This window comes from Chlorocebus sabaeus, chromosome 21 (assembly GCF_047675955.1).
Source record: "Chlorocebus sabaeus isolate Y175 chromosome 21, mChlSab1.0.hap1, whole genome shotgun sequence".
NCBI classification, from domain to species: domain Eukaryota; kingdom Metazoa; phylum Chordata; class Mammalia; order Primates; family Cercopithecidae; genus Chlorocebus; species Chlorocebus sabaeus.
Genome location: NC_132924.1, coordinates 19687972 through 19704009, shown reverse-complemented (window position 1 = coordinate 19704009; position 16038 = coordinate 19687972). Strand labels below are relative to the sequence as shown.

General features: G+C 43.9%; 1 protein-coding gene and 1 pseudogene across 2 annotated transcripts in view; one reads left to right on the top strand and one right to left on the bottom strand.

The window, feature by feature from the left end:
* The window catches only part of GLI3 (GLI family zinc finger 3), a 279045-nt gene that overhangs the window by 138783 nt on the left and 124224 nt on the right, over nt 1-16038 (bottom strand). The window lies entirely within an intron of this gene.
* LOC119620624 (non-histone chromosomal protein HMG-17 pseudogene) lies at nt 11535-11995 on the top strand (annotated as a pseudogene).

Here is a 16038-nt window from a genome sequence, read left to right as displayed (position 1 = left end):
TGATTTTGGACTTTCAACTTCCAGAACTGACAGATAATAAACTTCGGTTGCTTTGAGCCCCCAGTCTGTGGTACCTTGTTCTGGCAGTGTTAGCAAACATACATACCTGGGTTTCCTTACAATTTTGTTGTAGGAAGGCCATCCTACACCAGTGACTTTTGAAGCGGCTACATTCTCTTCTCCTGTGAGTAGGAGTAGCAGTAAATATTGACAAGAAACAAAGAACCTAACAACCCTCAGAAGAGCTGAGAAGAGGAAAGCATGTGCAGTATGCCCATAGTCATTTTTTGGCTGTGAAGCATCTATTCCTTCTTCCCACAGAATTCTGATTTCCTTTGCAGAGTTAACTTCTCTCCTACTGTATTTAGGTGTTGGGATGATAAATCAAAAATCCAAGACTGGTGCGGTGGCTCCCGCCTGTAATCCCAGCACTTTGGGAGGCTGAGCTGGGAGAACTGCTTGAGTCCAAGAGTTCGAGACCACCCTGGACAACATGTCAAGACCTGGTCTCTACAATTTTTTTTTTAATTAGCCAGGTATGGTGGCATATGCCTGCAGTTATAGCTACTCATGAGGCTGAGGCAGGAGGATTGCTTGAGTCTGGGAGGTGGAGGCTGCAGTGAGCCATGTTGGCACTGCTGCATTCCAGCCTGGGCAACAAAGCAAGACCCTGTCTCAATTTTTAAAAAAATCCATGAGCCTCACTGCCCAAGACAGCCAGGGTACCTGGCTCTGATAGCAGACGGCCTCTGCTCAGAGCCTGAGTCCTGAGCCTGAGTCGGGGGAAGGAGAAGCAGTCAGAACTCATTCCCCCGGGCAGACTCTCACGCCTGCTTCCTGTGCCTCTACAGCACCTGCTTCTGGAGATTTTCCGACAATTCTAAGTGTCCGATGTCATCCCAGCAATTCCTGTTGGTGCAAGGGTTGGAATCAGTTTCTGTTGCATGTAACCCAATACCCCTGGCTGATGCAGGAGGAAAACCTCAACAGCCCAGTCACCAAGCAGCTGTACAGGCTGGGTGTGCACTTAACCTCCTGGGGGCTTCAGTGCCTCATCAGGCAAGTTACACCAAATCTCTTCCCATGCCGAGGATTAGAGCATTTATTATTCTAAATGTTTCTGCTATAAGACGTAAATTATCTAAGGCTCAGCCATGGTGAGTTGAACTGCAGGTGAACAGCAATCCTGCTCCGGCTTGTCCATAAGTCAAGCAGGGGCATTTGAAACTTTTGTCTTTAACAACCCCCTGAATTCAAGGATATGGGGGTGCCATCTCAGTTTGCCAGTCACACCGGTGCAGAAATGCCTAATTGTGGTGTATTATAACATACAGCAAACTCAGAACTTAAGAGGCTTTGAACTCCATGCTGCAGATAGATGCTGAGTTAGTCACAATTCACCTTCCACGTAGCAGGTGAAAATAGTGAACATGTACTAACTCACACTTTTGGAGGGTAGAGAATCTGGAATCTGCTTAACTGGGTGGCTCTGGCTGAGGATCTCCCCGGAGGCTGCAGTCACCTCAAGGCCTGACTGGGGAAGGGTGTGTTTCCAGGCTTGGCTCCTCCCCATACAGCCTCTCCACCAGCTGAGTGTCCTCATGGCATGGCCACTGTCGACCCCAGACTGAGGGATTCAAGAGGGAGGGCAAGAGAGCCACCTGACGCACAGTTCTTTTATAACCTAATTTTAGAAGTGCCATCCCATCACTTCACTGGAAGTAAGTCATTAAGGGAAGAGGAAGGAAGTCGCACCTCCTGAGGGCAGGAGTATCAAAAACTTGTACACATGTCCTTAAACCCCCCACAGTGCCATAAATAGCTGAACTTTTCATTCAGTCTCCAATTTATACAGTGATATGATTCAAAGATCACATGTATCTTATTTTTTAAAAAAAAAGCAGGACTAGGAAGCAAAAGACTATGACTTTGATTCAAGTTCTGAAAGCAGCTCACTATAATTGGGGAACCAAGATAATTGATTCCCCAAGATACTTAGGGAACCTCTCTGCAACAGTTTTTCCAGCTATTATACTTTGGCCAAGTGCTATGCTTGACACACATGACCTCATCCAGTCCTTTTCACATTCCAGTGATGTAGATATCTGAATCCTCATTTCTCAGCTGCGAACACTGAGGCAGAAAGAGATTAAATCATCTATCCAAGAGAACCCAAGATTATCCAAGATCATGAGTCAGGATGGGGCCCTAAATCTGTCTCTCAAGCCTCAGATGCAGATTGACATGTGAAGAGGCTCAGAGAAAGAGTAAAAGGTAGAAATAAAAGTGCTACAATCTGATAATGCATTACCATGAACCATAAATAATAACAGAGTTAATAAAAGAAGTGAGAACAACAGTAATGATGGCACCTATGATGATGTTAGGCATGCGTGTATCACGAGAGGGGCCGGCTGACTTTCTAGTACTCACTGTGCATCTTTCCTTGACTGCTCATTGTATCTGTGAGGACGATGTGTTTTCTTTGGTGCCCTGTACAACAAGTATATGAGCATACTTATGGTCTCCACTTGAAGAGGATGAAAGCATTGAATAATAAGATGGTGCCTGACAGTTAGACCACTAGTTAAGAACCCACCATCTTCAGTAAAATCCTGAACTTAACTTCTCCAAAAGTCAACGTTAGTCTAAATCAAAGATGCTGTCAGAAAAGAAGATAATGCATCACATAAAACCTACCTAGACATACTGTGTACCCAACATCCTTCAGTATCCAACCAAAATGCCCCCTTCTCCTGTGAAGACGCCCTGAGATCTGCATCCTCCAGCCTGGTTCACACATCCGCTCTAGCACTTCCCATCTCTACAGTGGGTAAACAGGCGGGGCGGGGAAAAACGTCTTACTAATCTTTGGATCCCATAAACACAGCGAGGAATCTGGCTTAAAGTAGGCATTTCCAAATATTTACTCAATCAATGAACCACTCTTGAGATTAGTATGTGTAATGGGTGTGAGATTATGAAATCATCATTTAATAAACACACATTTCTGAGATTCAAACTCCTGCCTTAAAAAGGTTTAAAGATGGATTGATTCAGGGAAACATTTAAAGTTACAACATTGCTACAGACTGAATGCATTCTTCTAAAATTCACATATTGAACTCTAACCCCCATGTAGTGGTATTTGGCAGTATGGCATCTGGAGGTGATCATAAGGGTGGAGCCCTCATGAATGGGGTTCCTTATAAACAGTCCCCAGAGAACTTACTGGCCGTTCCACCACGTGAGGACACAGTGAGACGAAGGCCATCTATGAACCAGAAGACAGGTCCTCATCAGACAGCAAATCTGCTGGCACCTTGATCTGAGACTTCTCAGTCTCCAGAACTGTGAGAAATAAATTTCTGTTGTTTATAAGCCACACCATTTACGGTATTTTGTTACAGCAGCCTGAACAGATTAAGACTGTGATATTGCCAGGAACTTTGATAATTATTATCTGAACTTATCCAAAGAAACACTGTGAAATTGTCTTCATCTTACAGGAGAGGAAACTGGGGTTTAAACAGAATACATAATCTGCCCTGGGTCCTTCATGGCCAGTCCTGAAGCCGTGTGTTTCTAACTCCTGGTCTGACATGTGCCTGCCACTGAATTCAAGTGGGCAAATTCAGGAAGGCACACTGAACTCAGCTTGATGTGGACTGATAATCAGGTACTAAATGGTTGTTTCTTGTTTTTCTGTTTCGTAATTTATGCCCAGATTTGGAAAGATTTGGAAGCAGATTACATCTTTATCACCCAAAGTATGTTTCAGAAAGAATCTTGTTTCTGAGAAGCATAAATTTAGTTTCAAATATTTATAAAAATTACTCTAAATAAAAGCAAAACTCCATGAAAAAGAAAATGCACTGGCACAGAGAGAAAAGCAAGAAGAGAAAGGAAGAGGAAAATGAGAGATGGGGAGATAGGATGACGCAGTGGGGAAGGAGAAAGAAAATCAGGGAAAGATTTAAAAAGAAGATAATAGGTGCTTAAGTTAATTACAGATGATAGAAAATCTTTTCAGGAAATGTACATCTGAATTTAAAAACAGCATTCTTTAGTTCCACTTCATCAAGCAAACAGCAGAATCTGCAAGGTGTGAATCCTCCCACTTAAGGCTGGGCCTTAACAGACTGCGTGTGTCCAGCGCTAGCCTCAGGGGAGCCAGCTCTCCATACACATCTGTTGAATGGAAATCAATTTTCCTCAAGCAAAGAGGCAGCTCTGCCTCTCGTAAATGAGCACCTCCACGTCTGCATTCACATAAGACTGATTTTAATGAGCGGGGTGTGAGGTCACGCCCGATGTACATCCGCTCATCCAAGGGGCCCAGACACCCCACCAGGAAATCAAATTTCTCAGTACATACCTCAATGTTGAACCCTCCTTTTAGCCCCTAAAGGTTTCTCTCACCCTTTTTGCATTTGGTTTTTGGCCAAGCAGGCTGGAAAGTATAAAAGCCAAAAGAGGCAGAGGTGGAGCAGCCGGGCAAGCAGGAAGAAGCATGTGTTTTCTGAACTCCATCTCCCCAGATGTTCCAGCATGTTCCATCATTGGGCAGCCTGTTCTCACTGTCCAACAGGCATCCTCATGCAGCCTGCAGTTTCCATGCTGCTCACTGTAAATGTCTGATATCTGCACATCCTCTGAGAGCACAGCCCAGAGGCTGAGCATGCTCACAGACACCCTCTCAGCACCTGGGCCTCAGAACTGTGTGGTCCCCAGCGTAAGGCCTCAGGGTCCAATGCCCACTCTACTTGCTCCTGCAGAAATCTAGGCTGCAAGGTGCTCCTAAATCTCTGTGTCCCTCCAGCTGCAACAGGAACCCTAGTCACAACAAGTCTTATGGCTACATGAGCAAGGATAGGCTCCTGGCCAAGGCATCTGGCAGCTTCCTGCCCAGGTAAGGTGGGCCTCCCTGGTGGGCTCTGTATTTGTTTTGCTGTTGGACAGAAGAGCTCCTTCTTTTAGAATCATTTGCAGCAGCGGCCTCTACCTAGTGATTGGAAATCTATAATTATGTCGAATAAATAGACACAAAATGAGAACAAGAAGGACTGAAGTGATGAATATTTCATACACTAAAGTTACTCGTTTTAAAAGAATGTCCTGTGCTCAATAATCTGTTCTTCCTACTTCGTGGTGTGAAAACAGCCTTTGTGTTGTGAACTGATAATGACAGCAGAGAATGCTCTGGGAATTGTTTGCTGTTTTCCAGTGTCCCAACTTACCCCAGCCCCGCCATGCCCATATTTGGACAAACATCTGGTATCCCTATGTGGGCATCTGCCCCACAGTATTTTGGTGTTTTTTTGTTTTTTTTTTTTTGTCGGGGGGAGTACAGATTGTTTTTCCATGTCTTACTGCCAAAAATGTGGGAACTACTGATTTGTAGTAATTAAAGACTGTGAAGATTTCCAAACAGAGAAATGACACACAAAAGTGTGTCAGGTGTGGTGGCTCATGTCTGTAATCCTAGCACTTTGGGAGGCCGAGGCTGGCGAACTGCTTGAGCCTGGGAGTTTGAGACCAGCCTGGGCAACACAGCAAGACCCTGTCTCTGCTGCAAACAAACAAAAAAAAATTAGCCAGGTGTGAAAGTGCAAGTCTGTAGTCCCAGCTACTCAGGAGGCTGAGGTAGAAGGACCCCTTGAGCTTGGGAGGGCAGGGCTGCGTGAGCGGAGACCACACCACTGCATTCCAGCCTGGGCCACAGTGACCCTGTCTCAAAGGGAAAACAAACAAACAAAACACAGAAATACAAAAGCATTAGGGTAGCTAAAAAGAAATGGCACCAACTCATGAACTCTGCATAGAAGCACACAGTGTATTAAACTCAGGTGACTGAGGGTATTTGGGCGTAGGAAACAGGTCGCAGAACAACAGTCACAGGGCTGACACCAAAAGCAGGGGACAGCGAGAGTTCTGCTCTTGCTGCCTGAGAATGACACTGAGGGCAGGGGATGCAGAGGGGCCAGAGAACAGAGCAGGAGCTGGCAGATGAGAAAAGTGGAGGGAAGGTGGCTTTCTTCCAGGGTTTTTGTGAATGGATGGGTTGGGAGTATTTCTTCCACATTCCAGAGGAGGGAGGAACAGTGACAAGGCTGGAGGGTGGAGAAAGGCTTAAGGAATCTGTCTCTGGGGACACTTCACAAATGCACAGCAACCTTTGCATCTCTTCACTCCTGCTCAAAGAACTGCTACCTGGTATCAGCAACGCCAGCTGTTTTGTTTCCATTTTGTTTACTGTTGTTGTTGTTTTAAAAAATAACCAACCTTGCCGATGGTGTGCTGGATTCTTTAAACTTTTTCCTCTTCACTGGCACACTCACAAGTTTGTTTAGTGTAAATCTGGGAGCCCACAGGGGTTTTATGTGCCTCACATTCATGAATCCTCAACTGCTTTTCAACCAAATTGATTGTCCCTGAGGATTGAGGGTGAATGGAAGAGTCAAAAGGCATCTTCTGGGCTAGAAGGAGAATGCACATAGCTGTGTGCACACAATGCCAAATATCCAGATTAAAAGTGAAAACTTGAGCAAATCCTCCAGATGCTTCCAAGGACCTGAATGTTTGGTGAGTCGGCAGAAATATGTGGATGCTTAATGGAACTTTGCACCGTTAGTAGCAATAGTTAGCACTGTGTTTGTACAGCCCACCAAGGAATTCACAGATGTGTCTACACTTAACGTTGTCAATCCTGATAAACTAAAAATGATACGTTATGCCTCCCTCTAGAGTCATGACCAGCATCTTCAGATTACACTAGAATCATCTAATCTAACATATTAGAAAACTATGCCTCTTCTGGGGAGACCCAGCCCCTCCGGCACTCAGCTTGGTGAGCTGACGGCATCTTTCTGCAAACTGGAAAGATAGACTCTTCCTCTGGGTAGCTTGGTGAGCAGAGTATGTGTTCAAGTTTAGCCCCTTATTTCAGTCCTTTGTGCAGTAAACAGCCAGCACAACTGTACACAGACACCCTGCCTCCCTCTACAGTGTCCAAACACAACTAAACTAGAAGTCTGACCGTTTCAAAGTAAGAGGATAGAAAATAATACATGATTAAGACTTCTTTAGCATGAACTGCACACACAATTAGATTCCACAATTACAGAGGGAAAAAGAAAGGGAAAGGGAAAGAGTGAAACTGCCCTAAAATGCTTTACCTTAGCATAATAAAACTGTGGGATTTCAGAGCTGGAAGCCATCTTTAAAATGATCTACTTATCTATTGCAACCATCCCTTGCAAGAATCCTTTGCATGACGTCCCCATTCCACCCTCCACCAGCAGTCATCCAGCCTAACCTGAAACACCCACCCCCACCCTGTCTCTGAGAACTGGAAGTCTGAAGCCATCACCCTCCTTTCACACTGCTCTATGCACAAGAAATCCTGTCCCCTCCACCCCGCCACATTGGCCTCCCTCTAACTTTTGCCCAGCCTATCAATTCGTCTTAGCGCTGCATTCTGACGCCACCTACATTAAGAGTAACTGCTTTTCTATGCGATAGCTCTTTAAGTATTGGTAGACGATTAACCATGGCCCCCTACAATCTTTTGTTTCCCCAGCTAAATAAAGGCACCTTGCCTTTATGTAATCCAACTCCTTCTACAAAACTAAGTTAACTGCCAGCATCCATGAACAAATCTGCGGTTCATCACAGTCACTACAGGGCAGCCAAGAGCTGGATCAAGAAAGACTTTGCTTTCACTGAGAGGCAACTCCACGTTTTGGAAAGTAGAATTCCTGGAAGTCTGGCACCTCGGGAAATTTAAGGACCACACAAACCTCATGGGCTGTAATAAGATATTACTGATGTTTTGGCTGATATGCACCAGAAAGCCCTGGGAGGAAAGTGGCCTAGAGACTGTAATGAATGAAAGCATAATGTCCTGTACTTGAAGCCACACAATTAGAAAGTGAGAGGACTACAGAAAAACTGGCGGGGCACTGGCATTTTCCAGGTGAGCATTCTGAGCTGACAGTGAAAATAACGAATGAAACACAGCAGGGCAGAAGTGGACTTTATTCGGAAAACCTTGTCTCCTGGAACTGAAGCTAACCTCTGGGACAAGAGGTTTCAGAACAATGAAGAATCAACAAATCAGATGAAGAGATGCCTACTGACAAAGACAGACAAATTCCATACCCTGGAATTGGACATCTTCCTGGTGGAGGGAAACAGCCTGCTCTAAAATGGGTACAATCGGCAGTAGTTATGAACATCGGCTTTTCCACTGCAAAAGATTTTAACTTTGTCTGACAGGAAGGAACACTGACCAAGAAAACAGTAAGTTACGGATTACTTTGCTACAAGATGCTGGCTATACCTCTTTTGGATACATACATACATATATATATATAAAACCAAGCATTATTTTTCTGTGAAAGGAATTAAATGTCAGGAATATGCATATCTTTCTTATATAAGGCTTTGTTTTATTATAACAGCAAGAATCATAACTGATGCCTGAAGGCAGCCACAGATATTGCCAAGGAAAAATGGGGTAGTAAGTGGAAGAATCTCACAAAAAATTCTATGTAACAAAAAGACAGAGGAACCAAACTCTGTCTTATTCCTTTCTTCAAGTGTTTCCAAAGTTTACTGTTAGTATCTCCATATGAATAAATTAATTTTCAGTTTTATAGTAGAATTCAACTTTAAAAATTCCTTTTATAACCAACTTTTCTAAAAATCCAGCATAGGATACCCAAATAAAGGCGCATCTCCATTCATTCATATTTTCCTTCATTCATTCATTCATTCAAACTTCAACAGCTACCAATTGGTTGGATATCTATTATGTGTGTGCATCATGCTAGGCATTCAAGAGGCAGTGTCAGCAGCACAGGCGAGGGAAGTGGGCATTCGTTATTTCCACAAAATCATCTACTTTAAAACCATGGTAAGTCCAAGAAAGGACAAGACATGGTGTGAAGAGAAAGCCATAATAAACCAGGTAATTCAGAACAGAGGTCAAAAACACATACCCTGCACAGCATCTACAAAACACGGGAAGCCAACACTTGGTTTTGTGAATACCACAGTGTTGCAATTATCTTAAGCTGTTTTTAAGCTGTTTCCAAAATATTATTTTTAATTAAGGTAGAGCATATACTAACTTTAAATGACAGAGAGAAAAGGAGGGATTTGCAATTAAATGAATAAATAATGGAACTGACACATTTTGTTTCTTTTAGTAAATGGGTTCCTGAAAAGCAACATCAACTTATTCAGTGATTGTTTGCCCAGAGGACAGTAGATACCCAGCGCAAAATGGCTCCCAGCTCTGATGGGTGGCAAATGAGCCTGTGGTGGCTTGGGAACGACAAGAGTCCAGAACAGCGTGAGCTTTGGAAACCAGTCAAACTCAGATTTGAATCTCACCTCTACCACTAGAGATGCAAACTCTGGAAGGCTATTCATCTTCTGCAAGTCTCAGTCTTCTTCTATAATTATCACCATAGTAGGAAAAGCAGTAGTAAAGATTATTAAGGACTTACTACAGGGTTGGCTGAAATAAATAATAAGTAAATAACAACTTGCATAGCCTATCAACCCTTATCCACACTCTTTTGCCAGAAAGTCTCCTGCCAGGAGTGAGACTGGACTGAGGCCGAAAACAAGGGGCAAGGCATACATGCAGAGTGCTGGGACCAGATGTGGGTACCAGCGAACCACAGCACAAGATCTGCTCAGGTGAGGCAAGTTCAGCAGTGTGAGAGAGTTCTCATAGGTGCCAAGTTGCAAGGTAGCTCAAGGGGTCCTATCAAGACATCTGGACGGTGTTGTCGACGAGGAGCTACGGTCTGAGCAGGAAGGTAATCTTGGGAGCATTTCAAGAAGATTAACAAGGCAGCAGCGTGAAGGACAGACTGGAGAACAGAAAGTCTGAAGGCCATTACCATAGTCCAGACATGAACAGCACACCAGGAATAGAATGGAGGCAATGGGCCAAAGGCAGGAGAGCAGTCCTGAGGAAGGTAGAAAATGTTTCGAATAGCCAATATCAGGTGCATGAGACACAGCAACAAGAAATAAAGTTCTAGAGCACCTAAGTTTCCCCGAAGCTAAGCACCTTTTCTACCAGCTAGCTCACCCAGCTCTGCTCTTTCCTCCGCTTGCTCTCTTTAGTCCAGGAAAAGGAGCACAGAGACCAGGTGGGATGGCTTAGGTTTGCACAGTCTGTGACATGATCGTGAGCATTGCGGGTAAGCTGAAAAACACTAGATGACCCATTGTGGGCGGTGCACCGGTATGGGGAATGTTAAAGCAAGATCCAGAAAGTGGCCACCCTAGCACTTAGCTCCAGGGTGTAAAGCCCTGGACATCCAGGAAACAGGAGCCCAAGAAAAGGAATAAAAGAAAATGGAACCAATAAAGACAGACACAGAGCTTGTGAAGGACAAAAAGATGTGCCAGATGCTGAAGACTCCCACAAACAATGACAGGGGAGATTTTACGTCACTATTCACTGCATGACAGGAATTTCATCTGCCATCTATGATAATATCATGGACTCTTTCTGGAAACCAACCCTTTTTCTGCAAATGCATTATGCCTCACTGTGCATATCTGGGCCCCAGAAGACTGTGCCCACTGTTATTATAAGCAGGAAGCCAGCCAAGTATCTTCAGTTGTCGAGGAATAAGATTTGGGCTCAACTGTTCGGTGACCTACTTAGCTTTATTTGGTTATATGACCACAGAATACAGTTCTGTGGTTATGGGAGCAAAAACACAGTTAGATAGAATGAATAAGATCTAGTATTTGATAGCAAAACAGGGTGACTAAAGTGAACAATAACTTATTATATATTTTAAATAACGAAAAGGGTGGAATCAGAATGTTCTTAACACAAAGAAATGACAAATACTTGAGATGGATACCTCAATTACCCTGATGTGATTATTACATATTGTACACCTGTAGCAAAACATCACTTGTACTTCATAAATATATATACCTATTATGTACCCATAATAATTAACATTAAATTTTTTTAATTAAATATACTTCTAATCCCAACCAACATTCTTTCAACTAATAACTATAAGGATGCCTGACATTTACTCAGTGTCAGAAGAATCTATGGGCTAGAAACGTGTTCTCCCTATGAAGAAGGTGCTGCTACCATCACTGTAGAGGTGCATATCTGGGCACCAGGAGATGGTGCCCACATGAGATCATGCATCCCAGCCTGGCCAAGAGAGAAGAGACATTCAGTTAAAAATAATGATAATAAATAGGGCCGGGTGCAGTGGCTCACATTTGTAATCCCAGCACTTTGGAAGGCTGAGGCAGGCGGATCACCTGAGGTCAGGAGTTCAAGACCAGCCTGGCCAACATAGTGAAATGCCATCTCTACTAAAAATACAAAAATTAGCTGAGCATGGTGGCAGGAGCCTGTAATCCCAGCTACTCACTCAGGAGGCTGAGGAAGGAGAATTGCTTGAACCTGAAAGGTGGAGGCTGCAGTGAGTCGAGATCATACCACCGCACTCCAGCCTGGGCGACAGAGTGAGACGCTGTCTCAAAAATAAATAAATAAAGCCCATGGAATGCCAGGGATGACCATATGATGTCTGCATCTCTGGTGAGTAAGAAATACAGAAGTGTGGAGCAGTGTGAAGAAGAAGAGGCGAGAACGACCCCCGGACCGACGCACGCCACTGCATCCTATGCCCAGCACCTATGACCCACTGCTGTTGCTGCCACCATGCTCAAGAGAAAGGCCGAAGGGGATGCTAAAAGAGATAAAGCCAAGGTGAAGGACGAACCACAGAGAAGATCTGTGAGGTTGTCTGCTAAACCTGCTCCTCCAAAGCCAGAGCCCAAGCCTAAAAAGGCCCCTGAGAAGGTACCCAAAGGGAAAAAGGGAAAAGCTGATGCTCGTAAGGAGGGGAATAACCCTACAGAAAATGGAGTTGCCAATAAAGACCAGGCCCAGAAAGCTGAAGGTGCTGGAGATGCCAAGTGAAGTGTCTGCATTTTTGTTAACTGTGTACTTCTGATGACTGTACAGTTTGAAATACTATTTTTTATCAAGTTTTATAAAAATGCAGAATTTTGTTTTACTTTTTCTTAAGCTATGTTGTTAGCACACAGAACACTTCATTGTTTTTGGAGGACAGGACATATGTCCCTAATACAATGTCTCTGAAGCTGGACTGACGTGGGGAAAACACCTTTCCCTTTCCCTTCTAGTTCGGAGAGACTTCCTCTTGGCTCCCTGGAGAAGGGATTCCCTAACCTTGACACACATGTCCACCTTGGCATAAAAACCTTGTGGGAGGGAAAAACAAATTGTTTTTATGTCCCCTTCTCCCTTTCCACCTTTCAGCATAGGCTTAACTCCCTTAAAGCCAGACATCTGTTGGGACATGATCCCCAGCCACTGGTTACCAGTATGTCACGCAATCTGGACTTTTCAGTGATGGCACTGACACGGCACCCCTCAAAGAGCAAAGGTTCCATTTCTAGATTGTGGATCTTCAGATAAATTCTGCCATTTTCATTCCACTTCCTGAAAGTCAGGGTCGGCTTGTGAAAAGTTGTTCAACAACATGCTAAGTGCAAAATGTCAACTCTAAACTTTCCCTGTTCAGAGCATCAGATGAAGACTTATTGGCTTTCATCGTGGCTTTCTGATTATTGGTAGTCCAAAGAAGGGAGTTTGAAAGTTGCTGTATACTGTTAACAACTGTGTGCCCATGTCCTGCCTGAAATACTGTGATTGCTTACGGAAAGTATCTTTAATAAAGCTAGGTACAGTTTGGCTTGGGAAAAAAAAAAATATGGAAGTGCTTTCTTAATAGCAGGTGTGTGTGAAGGATTCAATTGGTTATTAGAGTAAAGAGGCTTAGGAAAAAGAAACGTGTCCTTCAGTCACTGCTAAGTGACACATCCGCACTGTGCTATGAAGTCCCAAGAACCCTAAGGTCACGTGGTCCCTTGCCAGAATACACCTGTATTAACTCTTCCAGAAATCTACGGCTCTAGGCATATATGTGTGTGTAGGTCAGGGAGATAATTTTTTGTTTTGTTTTTTTACTGAGACGGAATCTTGCTGTGTCACCCAGGCTGGAGTGCAGTGGCACGATCTCAGCTCACTGCAATCTCCGTCTCCCAGGTTCAAGTGATTCTCCTGCCTCAGCCTCCTGAGTAACTGGGACTACAGGCATGTACCACCACGCTCGGCTAATTTTTGTATTTTTAGTAGAGAGGGGTTTCACCATGTTAGCCAGGATGGTCTCAAACTCCTGACCTCAGGCAATCCGCCTGCCTCAGCCTCCCAAAATGTTGAGATTACAGGCTTGAGCCACCGCACCAGGCCGGGAAAGGCATACTTTTAAAAATAACAGAGCATTTGCAATAATGAAGAAATAAGAAGAGAGAAAGGGGAAAAAGGGGGTAGGAGACAAAAATATAAACCCTTTTCCTGTGTTGGCCCCAAATAATTTTCCCGCTTTTTTTTTTTTTTTTTTTTTTTGAGATGGAGTCTCGCTCTGTCTCCCAAGCTGGAGCGCGGTGGCACGATCTCGGTTCACTGCAACTTCCACGTCCCAGGTTCAAGCCACTCTCCTGCCTCAGCCTCCCGAGTAGCTGGGGCTACAGGCGCCTCGCCACCATGTTCGGCTAGTTTTTGTATTTTGAGTAGAGACAGGGTTTCACCATATTGGCCAGGCTGGTCTCAAACTCCTGACCTCAAGTGACCCGCCCACCTCGGCCTCCCAAAATGCTGGTATTACAGGTGTGAGCCACCGTGCCCAGCCCATTTTCCTACATTTTGGGAAACTTCAAATTACCCCAGATTTTCATTTCTCTGAATGGAAGCCAGTGTAATTCATCTCTTCCACCAAGCTCCTGATAGTTCAGGTGACGTGGATGCTACATTAACTCTGTCAGGCCCCTGGGCTGCTATTAAGTTCCCCGTAACACCAAGGTCCTACACCCAGTTCCCTACAAGTAAGCGTTTTTACCTCCCAAAGGGCCAAATCCGCACACAGCAGGGACACAGCGGGGCAGTTAGTTGCTTGGGAAAGAGAAACAAAATTTCTTTTGAGAGTGAGGTTATTTTAAGATGGTCACAGGTATGCATAGTCAGTTTTATGCTCTCCGTGATTTCTTATCCCCTCTGAGAGTGGGAAGGAGTTGGCATAGAGATTTTTATTTTCATGGCACATTATATAATTTGGGGTTGGTGGCAAGTGCTAACAACTGTCATACTACCCACGGCTATATTAAAAATAAGACCAAAATAGAGATTGTTGTGGGCTGTCTTGGGTTTTCCCTCAAAAGTCCTAAGGAAGAAAGTACCTCAAATGAACAGGGAGGGCATCATGAGCTCACGGAGCAGCCTGGGCAGCACCAAGACCGGCACAGAAACCCTTTCCAAGCAACAGCGTGGAAATACCAACAAACCCTTTTCAAGAGGCATACATTTCTGCAAGACCTGTCTTGACAGAAGCTACCAGGTCCCAAACATGTCACATGTATGAAAAATTCAAATTCAAACGCGGAGAAGAGCAGTTTCATGGGGCCCGCCTTCAGGTACAGCCCCCCTATTTAAGCGCTCAGTTAAAAACCTTTGGAGTTTGAACAGCAGCACACGAGCTGATGTGGTTTAATTCATGCGATGAAATGTGGGTGCTGGGTAAAATTCACCCAGGAAATAGAGGGGAGAAGCAGGATGCTCAACCCATAAACAACACTTATCCTAAGAAAGTCTGGCCCTTTGAATCTGGGTAAATAAACTAAATAAACTGAAAAGCTTCATTAATACCCAGAGGATCAGGTCCAAGTTTTAGATCTGCAAAAAGAAAAAAAATAAAATGAAAGAATTAAAGCTTTTCATCCCCTTTCTAAATATATGGGGATCTGTTTTCAATGCATTCATAAAATCTATCCATTTGTTTTTATTACATGAACAACTTAAAACTTGCCAGACAGATCACCTCTGATGCGGGAGAGCACAGTATCAGTTACAGGACTTGGCCAAAGCATTCTCCAAATCATATTAGGTTTGCCTCAGTTACAGAGGTCATCTTGCTGTATGTTTTCAGGAATATTAACACAAAATACATCAAAACACTAATAGAATCCATAAACACAGACAGCTAAAGTTCCACCACTTCTAACATGCTCATAATTTAGTAAGAGGTAAGTCTGTGGTCTCATAAGACCAAGGGTGTCCTTTTCAAGTTCCTTCCCTCTCAGGTACTTAGGGCAATTCACAGAAGTCTGCAAAGTTATCTACGTTCTCCCTTTACCAATGTTCAGCCATACACAGATATCATTTGCGAACTAAACAGTGTCTTTCCTCCAGGGACAGGCCCAAGGCTACAACATGCTGGTGCACACTTTAAATTATAGGTAAATGTTCAACTTACACCAGAATTCCCTATTTTGTGGAAGTCCCAGTTCTTTAAACTAATTCTAATTTTTGGTGTTGGCATTCAAAAATTACTCTGCCAAGGAATATGCGATGCTGAGATTTCACTCAACAGATTGGTCAGAAGGACGGAGGGAAGAGAGAGAAGAAACGCAAGCAGCAGGGGAAAGAGAAGGAAATGATACCAGCAAAAAGGCCAGGGCTCTGGGTTCATGGATGCCTTTCTGAGCAATGTTTTCATTAGCACCACCTAGGTGCACCCTTATATGGCTCCAGTCCTCTATTTATAAGGCTGTCACCTGTCTGACAGGTAGTTTTACATGTTGCAGTACCAAGGATCAGATGCCTTTTAGGAACAGTTTTGAGAATGACAAGTCACTTAAACACTCATTGCCATGACTTAGTTTTAAGAAAAATGACCAACAACTGAGCATTCCTAATGGGGAAGCTTTTCTCTCTGATGGGTGCGATTCTGAGTCAATGAAATGGGTGCAGAAGAAAAGACATTGGGAACTCCAGTTTTAAAAGAGACCAGGACTCGTTACTGAAAATAGTTTTGACTTGTTAGATGCCTGCTTTTGCTGGAGAATGGAACAAATGATGTTTCAGGCAGGAGCTGCCAGGTCACA